At 38.0% G+C, this 12,526-nt stretch overlaps 1 pseudogene; it reads right to left on the minus strand.

Moving 5' to 3' along the window:
- Window positions 1–3,189: 3,189 nt before the first annotated feature.
- On the minus strand, window positions 3,190–3,504 carry LOC102814107 (annotated as a pseudogene).
- Window positions 3,505–12,526: the final 9,022 nt, after the last annotated feature.

The raw sequence follows: 12,526 nt of genomic DNA on the forward strand, positions 1-12,526 counted from the left end.
GTGAATTCTAGGTGGATTTTTTTACTTCTAGTGAGCTGGATGTTCCTAATCTCTGCATTGTTTAAAAGGCAGCTGTACATTTTTATAAAACACTAAAAGTTTGAAGTTACTATCACAACCAATACTAGCCCATCTTCACTACAACAATTGAAAAATTCCATCACTTCTACTAAAAGAGACAAAGCTCATGCAGAAATTGATAACAAATGTTACCATGCAAAATGTCTTAAGTTATAGTATTGGATAAGTTAAAGCATGCTAGAGACAAGGATGACATTCTGTTCATATTCACTGAATAGAATAATTAAATGGTGAATGTTGTTGTTGTTAGTGCCATTGAATGATTTCCGACTCATAGAAACCCTTTATGGGATTTCTGAGGAGTAGCTAATGATTTTGAACCTTCAACCTTGAGGTTCAAACTGATCTTGTGGTTTGGTGCATTATCCCACAGCACCACATAGAATAATGTAACATACAGCTACTGATCACAGCTTTCTGTATATTCCCTTTCTCTCCAGACCCTGTTTTCTTGGGACCTTTCTCTAAGACCCCTGAACCTTTCTCATGATTTAGTGAAGTATCTAGTGATTCCTGGAATTATTGGGATCTTCTAGAGGTCTAGTTCATGTCACAGCTGGTGTCTGTTCTTATGTTTTAAATATCACTATATGGAAAATTGGAAATATCCTGTTACCCATGACTGGAAAAAAAATTCCCATTAATTCTATACCCAAGCATATTCATAATAAAATTGTGTTCTAGAAGGTTCTCAATGACTGACATTTTGGACATAGATAACCAGGCTTTTCTCTGAGATATTTCTGGGTGGACTCTGACTTCCAACTTTTTGGCTAACAGTGAGCATGTTAACCATTTGCACCACCCAGAGACTATCATGAATTATTTTTATGAAATAATATATAAATATATTTTGTGAATGTGTGTGTGTGTGTGTGTGTGTGCTATCATGTAGATTCTGACTAATCGTGAGTCTATAGGACACAGTGGAGTATGCCCATCAAGTTCCATGGCTGAAATCTTTACAGAAGCCGATTTCCATGTATTTCCCTGACAGAGTGGTTATAGATTCAAACTGCCAATCTTGTAGTCCGTAGCAGAGCATTCAACACTTCGCCACTCCTTATAATATACACATACATTTCAATAGACAAAAACAAGGATTAAATTATTGTTTACAATACATCACAAATGTTTGACCTTTAGGAAATTTAGTAGAATATTGCTAGAATATAGATTATGTTATATAATATTTAAATCTCAGAACAAATTTCTTCAAAGACAAAATAAATTACTTTGAATCTATCCTTCTATACATAGAGTCCTAGTGCTCACAAGGTAGGAGACTTTAATCTTAGTGGTACTTTTCAAAAGAGTTGTTGCTGTTCAAGCACTTGGCTGCTCACTGAAAGATTAAGTGCTCGAATCCACAGGCCTTAGATGCAGTAGTCTGTTTCCACAAAGATTTCAGCCATGAAAACCCATGGGAGCAGCTCTTACTCTGTTCTACAGTGCTGCTATGTGTAGAATCAACTTGAAGGCATTCAGCCAGTGGATTTTGATGTTTCTCAGGATTTTTGGCATCAGTGGACATCTCATAGTGGCTTTATCTACAGGGAAGTATGTTTCCACAGAGATGCACTTTTCTAATGACCAGTGAATACTTCAGTGTTTTTATGACTAAAGAATAAACGAAGAGCCCTCAAGAAAGCAAATGGATGTTCAGGCTTTAGCAGTGAATCAAAGCCAGCATAAGTTGGCTGTATTGTGCAGGCAAATGAAATGTTGGTCAAGTGTGTCTCAACAATTAATTAAAAGTGTATGGCAGCATAAGCAAGCATAAAAAAATCTGCCAGAGTTTCAAGAAAGCTTACATTCTCAAGACCATTAGCAGATCCAAGTAACTTCATGGTGGCAGGTGTTCAACTTGACTTTCAATAGCAAGGACATGAGCAGATTCTGGAAGACTACAGAAATCTTAATCAGTAGACTAGGTGGAAGATGGAATTCAATAGAGAAAAGGCAATCTACCAATAACACATTTTAAAACATTTGGAGAGTGGCAGATGCTATTCTCCACTTCTTTGTTAACAAAACTCAAATCGCTAACCTAAACCCTGTTGTCTAACATAAAGTCTTAGGTTGTCTCAATTTGATTATTCAAAAAAGAAATAAAATAAAACCTACATCATCAAACACTAGAATTATAAGCATTATAAAAGTCTAACAACCTCAAAGTTGATGAGGTGGTGGATAAGAAAGGTTTTTAACACATTGCTAATGGGAAGATAGCCCTGAACAAACGTGCTGGAAACTGTTTGATAGTATCTTCTAAATGTGAACAAATGTGCAACTTTAAACTGTAACTTCAATCCATTAGGGATACACTTTATAGAAATGATTATATATGTTCACTAAGAGACAGACCAGGATATCCCCAAGTGCAAATGTAAATTGCTACATATTCACACACGGGACACCATTTAACAATACTGCTACATGCACAAATGTGGATAAATCTTAGCAGATCTTTTTTTTTTTTTCCTTTTTATGTTTTTTTATTTATCAAATGATACAAAACAACCATCATTCTGTAAATACCCAAGCACCCAGCTGGTTCCCTCACCCCCAAAGACACATCTTCCTCAGCCTTTCCCTGTTCCTACTTCCCCTCTCCCCTTCCTTTAGCCCAGGGACAGAACCCTAGAAGGAGGCTGATGAAACTAGAAGTCAGAAGAGATGACACTGGACAGACAGCTACAACTGGAGAAGACATTAGGATAAATAGATTATTGAAGATACTTTTTAGTGCTAAATATTCATATAAAAGCTCAGCCTTGCTTCCAGACCCCTTCCACAAATAAGCCCCCAGACCCCAGTTTCTCTCTGCCCTTCCCACATTACCAATTTCTTTGACACTTATACCATTCTTACCCCTCAACATCCATCGCTGGCCCCAGACCACCCCCTGGCCTTCCCTCTTGTGGGACTCCTGGCCCATTAAATCCCAGGAATGAGGTGCTTGGAGACCCTGGGAGGGTAGTCATGAGTCTGAACCTTGTAGAGGTGAAGAGAGGTGGGGGTGGAGAGAAGAGTATTATTTCCAGGCTCACAGTCTTCCAGGTACCCTCATCCTAACATCTCCCCAATAATTCTAGGAGAAGATTCTCAACTACCTGGGCAAGGGATCTCCAGCTTCACACTCTTGACTGTTTCTCCAATCGACTCCCAGAAACTTCCAAACTCCAGTTTGGAATCACTGCAGCCACCCACATTGGTAAATTTTTCTTCCAGTCCACAGTTGCTTTGCATGAGATGGAGCAGCTGCTGGGTGACCAGGTCCCATAGCTCGGAGAAAGTCAGTGTCTCCTTCCCACCTTCCACTGAGAACTGATGGAAGTTTTTGATGAGAGTCTCAATGGCCCTCTCCATGTCACTGAAGTCCTGTGCATCCTCAGAGTTGGCTGATTGGCACTGTTGCATGGTGTCCTGGGTGCACTTGCTCCTCTGGAGAGAGTGATGTGGTCCTACAACCTCACCCAAAGGAACTGATGCTCATGTTCCAGGTGCTGGCAGCTGCTGAGACTGGACAGGAGCTTAGCAGACCACTTTTTAAAAGCCAATAACAGAAGATGCTATAAAGAACCTTAATCAAATTATCTCCCAACCTGTTGATTTACAGCAAGAGAATAGTTATCTTCAGGGAGGAGAAAGCCGTAGCACCTTAGATAAGATATGGATGGTTGGATAGTTGGTGCTGTTGGTATTCTTTTTCTTAATGGTCACATGTGTGTTTTCATTTTCTGTAAATTTATTGAATTGCATACTAATATTCTTGTGAGTTTGGATATGTTTATAATTCTTGAATATATAGTAAAAAGTTGTTTATTTTTTTAGAAAATAAAGTCTTGAGACATTTGTTATAGAAACAATGGAAGTTTTTAAGAACTGAAGAAATGATATAATAATGAAAGCATCCAATCTGTAACTTCTGACAAGCCCAACTCCTTACCAGGGATGAAAAAACCTCTTTCTATGTTTGGGTGGAATAAGATATTAGAGTGAATTTCAATTTTTTAGAACTTTGAATTTAAAAAGGTAAAGTAATTGATTTAGAACTTCCAACTCTAGATTGCAACACATTGGAACTTTGCTCACAAAGAAAGTGCATCTTTGCACCTTAATGTCTAAATGAAATTTTTATAAAGGAAGAGGGTATAAATGTAAATTTCAACCATTTCTGTGTTGCTGAATTGTTCTTCTTATTGTTGTTGTTGTTAAGTGCTGTCAAGTCACTTCTGACCCATAGCGACCCTGTAAAGGGTTTCCAAGGAGCGACTGGTGAGCTTGAACCAGTGACCTTGTTGTTCAAATGGCATTGTAGTCTGGCACATTAACCCACAGCACCACACCAGGATTCCTGTTCTTATTATAAAATGCATGGAGGTATGTTCTTATTATATCTCTATGCATTTTATAATTTGATTTTCTTTATGATTCCATTTTACATTAGTGCAGGAACATGGATAAGCTCCATTTTACAATTTGGAAAACATTATTTGGAAATGAAAATAAGATAATGAGTGCATTTCAGCCCTCAATATAGTGTTATCATTGAATCAATTAACTGAATACCTTGTTATGACCCATTTCAGAGATTAGAGCAGACAAATTATATTGTAAATCTTCTCCAAGGAAGAGTTACAATAGTGTAGGAGCAGGACTGGCCATTGTAGAATAATGATGACCACCAGTGAGTGATACCAAAACACTCGTTTGCTAGATACGTCATGGCTATACCCAATGGGTAATGAGAGCATCATTTCAGTAATGTCAAGTGTTAATGCTTCTTTTCCATGTTTGATATTTCAGTTCATGAGCAGGCAGTTTTATAAATTTAAGCTTCTGTTCTCTCCCCAACTCTTAGTCAATGCAAGCAATCCTGAGAGAAAGAAGGACTTAATTTAATTAGTGAGGTTGGAAATATAAATTGTGCATGTATAGTTGTCTTTTCCTTTACTTTCACTCTTGGCAGCCAAATTCTCCTAAGAAATATGCACCACTTCTGCTTCTATATGCAGAGCCAACTACATAATATGTGGGGCCCAGTGCCAAATGAAAATCTAGAAAAGGTATGAAAAAAAGAGTTCTGTAAATGCCTTACAATATAATGCTTTTCTTTTTTACCATGGTCATTGTCTTAACTTATCTTGGTTTGTTTGTTGTTGTTGTTTTTAATATTTAATACTACTTTAAGTAAAGAAAAATATAAATTTTTAATTTGTAGTGCAGTATTAGAATGCATCTTTGTATTGTGTAATGCGATGTTTAAATGCAAAATCAGGCCATTTGTATTTTGTAGCTCATTCAAGTACATGCATTTTGATCTAACTAGAACTGTGGAAATGATGCACAAAAATAGTTATGCTGTTATTATTTCACTTCCTGATTGACACAGTTCACCAATACAGCTTACCTTCAGGCTACTGATGACTTAACAAGGATTGAAAGGAATCTGAAGTATGGGGTTCACTTTCTTTCTGTCTGCAACCACTTGCAATGGAAGTGATTGGCTAGTATAAGGAAATAAAACTCTATCTGGTTGTTCTACTGCTTCACATTGTGGTGGTGGTGGTTATGTGCCAAGGAGTAAGTTTCGACTAATAGCGACCCTGTATGTAAATCTTTATGTTAGCAGGAAGCCTCCTCTTTCTCTGGTGGAACAACTGGTAGTTTCAAACTGCTGACCTTAAGGTTCGCAGCCCGATATGTAACCACTACGCTACCAGAGCTCTGTCCACGAGTTACTATAAATCTGAATCCACTTGACCACACCCAACATCAAAATGAGTTAAAATAATATAATTGTTGTTGTCAAGTGCCACTGAGTCAGTTCTGATTCAGAGCAACCCACAGAGTTGGGTTAATGTGTAACCACTTGGCTGGAAAATGTTAGTCATATTGTCTGGTTTTTGAAGGACGTTTTGGTAACTATTGTTGTTATGTGCTGTCGAATCAGTTCCAACCTTTAGTGACCCTCTACAGGGTCTCCAAGGACCAGCAGGTGGGTTTGAACTGACAGTTTTGTGGTTATCAATCTAGTAACTAACCTGCAGAGTTAACCTACCAGGACTCTAAAACATCAGTGGCTTGAGCCCACAGTGGCCTGGAGGGCTGTTCTTATAAAGATCGGTATTGTTGTTCAGTGCCATTGAGTCGATTCAAACTCATAAAAACCTTGTATAGGGTTTCCAAGGATCAGATGGTGGATTTGAACCACTGACCAGAGGTGGTTGAGGTTAGAAGTCCAATGCTTATCCTACAGTGCCACACCAGTGCTTGTCCAATAAAGATTACAATCTAAGAAATCCTGTGAGACAGTTCTTTTCTCTCCTAGAAGGTTACTGTGGATCAGAATCCACTTCACAGCACACAACAACCATGGCAACAATCACCATATCCTTACACAAATAACAAGTATCTTCTGTTTAATTGCCAACCCCTCCTTCCCCGAGGAGTTATTTTTGTAAACAATGGCTTAAGGCACTTATGAAAATACTTCCTGAAAACATCAGGAGACAGAAAACAAATTTAAAATGTGCATTATTTGTATAATATAGAGTAGTTTCTTGTTTTGCCTTAACGGAGTACCACAAACTGAGTGGCTTAAAACAAGTTTACTCTCTCAAGGTCTGACAGCTAGAAGGCTGAAATTAAGGTTTTGGCAGGGTAATGTTTTCTCTGAAAGCAAGTAGAGGATCCCTCTTACTAACTTCTGGTGGCTCAATAGCAATCCTTAACATTCTTTTGCTTTTGTAAACAGATCACTACAATCTCTACCTTCTTCATCACATTGTGTTACATGTTTTGTGTCTACATCTGTGTGCAACTTCTCTTCTTATACCAACAGCCATATTTGATTTAGGATCCACCTTCCTCTAGTATAATTTCACCCTAATTAGGACTTGAACATACTGCTGCCATAAAATGGTGTCTTGGGCTGCCTTGTGAGGGAACAGCCAATTACTGGAAGACAGGGGTAGATAAAATAAGCAAGGTTTAATGTATATTGGATATACAGGAGGTCAAGGGAGTGTGTGTCCTGCAAAGACTGCCTCTCCTAGAAAAAAAGCCAAAGAGGATTCACAGTGATATGGGAATAAGGTGGAGGTCAGAGGACTTTCAGAAACTTCTTCATTGTTCTGCCTATCTTGTGCTGATAACTCCTGGGAACTTTGTTGTTAAGTGTCAGCTCCAATGTTGTTGTTAGATGCCATCGAGTTGGTACCAACTCATAGTGACCCTGTGCACAACAGAATGAAATGCTGTCTGGTTCTGGGCCAACTTCACAATTGTTGCTACACTTGACCCCATGGATGCTGCCATTTTGCCAATCCATCTTGCTGGGGGTCTTCCTCTTTTTCCTTGATCCTCCACCTTACCAAGCATGATATCCTTTTCCAGACACTGGTTCCTCATGACAGTATGTCCAAAGTATGAGAGATGAAGTTTGGCCATCCTGGTCTCCAAGGAGCACTCTGGCTGTACTTCTTCCAACACAGATTTGTTGGTTCTTTTGGCAGCCATGGCACTTTCAAATATTCTTCCCCAACACCATAACTCAAATGCATCAATTCTTCTATAGTCTTCCTTATTCACTGTCCAGCTCTCACATGCATATGAGGTTATTGAAAATACCATGTCTTCAGTCCGACACACCTTAGGCCTCAAGCTGACATCTTTGTTCTTCAACACTTTAAAATGGTCTTGTGCAGTAGATTTGCCTAATGCAATATATCGTTTGATTTCTTGACTGCTGCTTCCATGAGTGTTGATGGTTGATCCAAGAAGAATGAAGTCTTTGACAACTTCAATCTTTTCTCCTTTGATAAAATTGTTATTTATTGGTCCAGTGCTGAGGATTTTTGTTTTCTTTACATTGAGATGCAATCTACACCAATCTTCATCAGTACATGTAATTCTTTGGTTCTATGAACCCAACTGATATCCTGGCCATGTAATGTGAGAAGGAGATTTCATTTTATTTTTTTCTATAACATTATGATCGTTGTTGTTGTTGTTAAGTGCCGACGAGTTGGCTCTGACCCAAAGCCACCCTGTATATGGTTTCTGAGGAGTAGCTGGTGAGCTTGAACCATCAACCTTGCAGTTCAAATAACTTTACAGTCTGGTGCATTAACCCACAGCACCACAGCAGGACTCCAGTTAGGGAGCATCTGGGTTGCTTGCCCTAATTTTTAACCAGCACTTACACATGAACATAATCATACACACTTAATTAAACTTAATTCAAAACCAGAACAAATCCAGATCCTGACTGGGTTTCCACAATCAGAAATACATTCACAGAGATGCCTACACAAACATCAACCTCCCAAAGGACATATTACAATTTTTTTTTTTTTTTTATCCCAGCACAATGAACCAGTATAAAATCAGAACCAGAACCAGAATAATTGATTGGATAGGTTTTAAAATGAATATTTTGAGAGTCAGAAAAGCCACAATGAGGATTAAAAGAGCCCAAAAAGAGTCTTACCATAAAGAAATTTTCTGGGCAATTTCTTGGTACCACCTGGACTCTTGTCTTCTGGTTGTCTTGCCAGATCCACTCACCAGCCACCTCAAGGGACTTTCACATTTCTTGTATTTTCCTCACAGGACAAATCACCTCTTTTTGAAAGTTCCTCATGGGACTTTACTTGTTACTGGATTATCTTCATGGGACTTTGCCCTGTTTTTGGAAGGGAACCTGCTACCACATTGGCCATTACAGGGGTCTTTAAATGATCATATAACCAAAATCACCAATGTTTATGGATGCATCTGAGGGAAGCATAAGCTTTGAATATGCTGCCTTGGTTTCCCAGTTTGTTTATAGGATCCTAATTTTTCTTTTATAGTGCACAATATGAACTGCAATCTGATGTATCTTAATAACGTGACTCCATACTTCAATGGTAACAGCTGTTATGGCAAAAATGTTCAAAAATATGTGTACAAAATTATGAAGTTCCACCTGAGGCATCTGCAATTGAGAGTCTTTAAATATGTCTTAAAAATTCAAAATAAAGCAAATTTCTCAGAGTGCTCATCTTACCTTAGTTTTATCTTCTAACCTGTCAGCTTAAGTTCCCTGCTCTATCACACTCTCTACAAGACTGCCAAATTTAGTTAAAGATCTTGAATTTGCTCATTGACTATATACCCAACAAGTGTTGACATAAAAGTTTATTTAAATATCTTAAGATTTATTTTAAACTTATATTTTTCAAAATCTAAATTTGGTTGTTTAAAAAAAAATTATGCGCCTAATTAGCTAATGGGATACTCAATGTGAAAGAGATAGAGCAATTTTCTTCTAACAAAGCAGGACGCTAAAAACATAGCAATATAGATACTAAGACCTGTTGAAATGAAAACATTTCATTTATTCCCTGAAATGTTAATATATTTTAATTCATAGCACATACATGTGGAAAAAAATTAAACAGTATGCAAAAACAATTATTAATTTAATAATACCATCCATAGGCAAAATTATACTTTTGTATTATATATATATCAATGAAAGTAAATGATTTTTCTACAGCGTATGCTTTAAATGAACCACATGTAAATTTTATGGAGAGAAAATATGACCTATATTTCAAATAATAGGATTAAATAGGCTTTGTTTTCCCTTATGATATTCTATATTGCAACAGCATAAGTCCTGGTATAGAGCTATGGGTTAATGGCTGGACTGCAAAGTTGGGTTTAACTACAAAGGCAGCAGTTCAAGCTCACCAGATGCTCTTTGGAAATTTCATATGGGGTCACTATGGGTCAGAACCTACTTAATGGCACTTAACTACAACAACAAGAAGTAATTTTTTAAAACAAGACATAGAATAAAGCAATATATATACATACATATAAAAGTGTTATTGTTCTTAGCTGTTGTTAAGCTGGTTCCAACTCATAGTGACCCTATGAACAACAGAACGAAACACTGCCTCGTCCTGTCCCATCCTCACATTGTTTCAACGCTTGCGCCCATTGTTGTTGCCACTGTGCCAATCCATCTTTGGGGGGTGGGTCTTCCTCTTTTTTGCAGACCCTTGACATTACCAAGAATGATGTCCTTCTCCAAGTATAGGTTCTTCCTGATAACGTGTCTGAAGCATGAGAGATGAAGTCTCACATACTGGCTTCTAAGGAGCACTCCAGCTGTCCTTCCAATCCTGACCTGTTTGTTCTTCAGGCAGTCCATGGTACCTTTAATGTTCTTCTCCAACACCACAGTGTAAATGCATCACTTCTTCTATGGTCTTCCTTATTTATTATCCTACTTTCACATGCGTATAAGGCAGTTGAGAATACTATGGCATGAGTCAGACACACTTTAGTCCTCAAACCAATATCTTTGCTTTTGAACATTTCAAAGTTTAAACTTGTTCAGACTTGCCTAATGCAATATGCCATTTAGTTGTCTGGCTGCTACTTTCATGAGTGTTCATTGTGGATCTGACAATATTCTAGTGTTATTCATAATGTTTTTGTCTTCCAGCACTATATATGAACATGCTAGCTGCTATTTTTAATTTTTCAGTGGCTAAAAATCAAGACGTAGTCTGCTTCTCCTTTTTCCTACTCTGTCTTAATCTGGAAGCTACTATGAAACCTGTCCACCATAGGGTAACTCTTGATGTTGATGTTAAGTGTTGTCGAGTTACTTCCAACTCATAGCAACCTGGCATAGGGTTTCTGAGGAGTGATTGGTGAGTTTGAACCTCCAAACTTGAGGTTCAAGATGACCTTGCAGTCAAGTGCTTATCTTAAGGTGCCACTCCAGGACTTCTGGGTGGCCCAATTTGTTGTTGTTGTTGTTGTTAAGTGTGGTAGAGTTGGTTCTGACTTATAGCAATCCTGTATTGGGTTTTTGAGGAGTAACTGGTGATTTTGAACCACCAACCTTCAGGTTCAAACAGACTTTGAGATCCAGTGCATTGTCCTACATCAGCACACCAGGATTCCTACTGGTGTTTAAAATATCGGTGGCATAGCTTCCAACATCAAAGCAACGTGGCAGTCACCACAGAACTCAAAGAAAAGTAGTGGCATAGAAAAGTAACATTATACTTTTATTTGGAATAAGTTAATGGAGGCAGTCTAGATATAATTTCAGTGAAAATATAAAACCAAAGTGACTGACAAAATGGAGACTCAAAAGTAAAACATAGGAGATCTAGGACTATAATGAACTGCCATCTTTGAATGTGTCCCAGTTCTGGAGTATCACAGAAAGACATTAGCGATGCTTCCGGCAAGTTGGTCTATGTTTGTAATCCTCCATGGAAAAATCTCCAAGAAGCCACTTGTAAAGGGATGAGCTACATTTCCCAGCCCTGCTGTGGGGCCTCTACACTCCAGTCAGCTAAAAGTCCCACCCAGGCATTTTTGATGGTTTTTGAGAACTGGCTGGTGAATTTGAACCTCCGGCCACCAAGGGACACCAAAGTTGCTGCCACAAAATGGCATCTCATGTTACCTGCAAAAAGCAAAGCAAAACTCAATTACTTAGAGATAGGGGTATGGTCAAGAAAGCAAGGTTTAATGTATATCAGATATACAGGAGGTAGAGGGGCTGCATTTCCTCCAAAGACTACCACTCTGAGGAGAAATGGAAAAGAGGATTTATAGTGCTTTTGTATGTAAAGTGAAAGTCCAAGGACTTCCAGAAAGTTCTTCATTGTTCTGCTTATCTCAAATTGTGTGGAACCCCCTGTTGAACTTCAGGAACTTCATTAATCATATAATAATAGCCTTAGGGGTATGTGTTGTTGTGAAGTGCTGTTGAGTCGATTGCAACCCTGTATAGGGTTTCTGAGGAGCAGCTGGTGAGCTTGAACCACCGACCTTGCAGTTCAAACAACTTTGCAGTTCAAACGACTTTGCAGTCTGGCGCATTAACCCACAGCACCACATGTGTTAAGCACTGATTAATCTAAAGGATTAGCACTAATGACCTTTCTCCTTACAAGACTGATTCCATTTAGACAGTTGTGGCTTTACTATATTTTGGAGGGACACAATTCAAGACAGAATAGACCCCACCTGCTTTGGTATCTTTCTTTCTTCTTCCCTCTATATCTTTCTTTTTTATTTTTTGGAACTCAACGAACATGAATTGCTATACAGAAGACAACATAGTTAAAAGTGAGGATAAATGCTAAATATTGTGTAATTTGCAGTAATTAATGCTGAACATTGTGTAATTTTTCACAGACTATGTCCTACAAATATCTCTATTGAGGTTTTGCTTTTAAGATTTCAAAATTATAGTTTTTAAAATTATAAAATTTCTAGCATTCAACTTACCCATTTTGTTAGAATTAATCCTACCTAATATGACCTAATTTTAAAAACTATTTTCTCTGAGTTCTTAAATGGGAGAGAGATAAAGGACGATATATGCACAGCCTTGGAACAGCAGAGCTCT

Source organism: Chrysochloris asiatica, unplaced genomic scaffold (genome assembly GCF_000296735.1).
Source record: "Chrysochloris asiatica unplaced genomic scaffold, ChrAsi1.0 scaffold00005, whole genome shotgun sequence".
NCBI lineage: Eukaryota > Metazoa > Chordata > Mammalia > Afrosoricida > Chrysochloridae > Chrysochloris > Chrysochloris asiatica.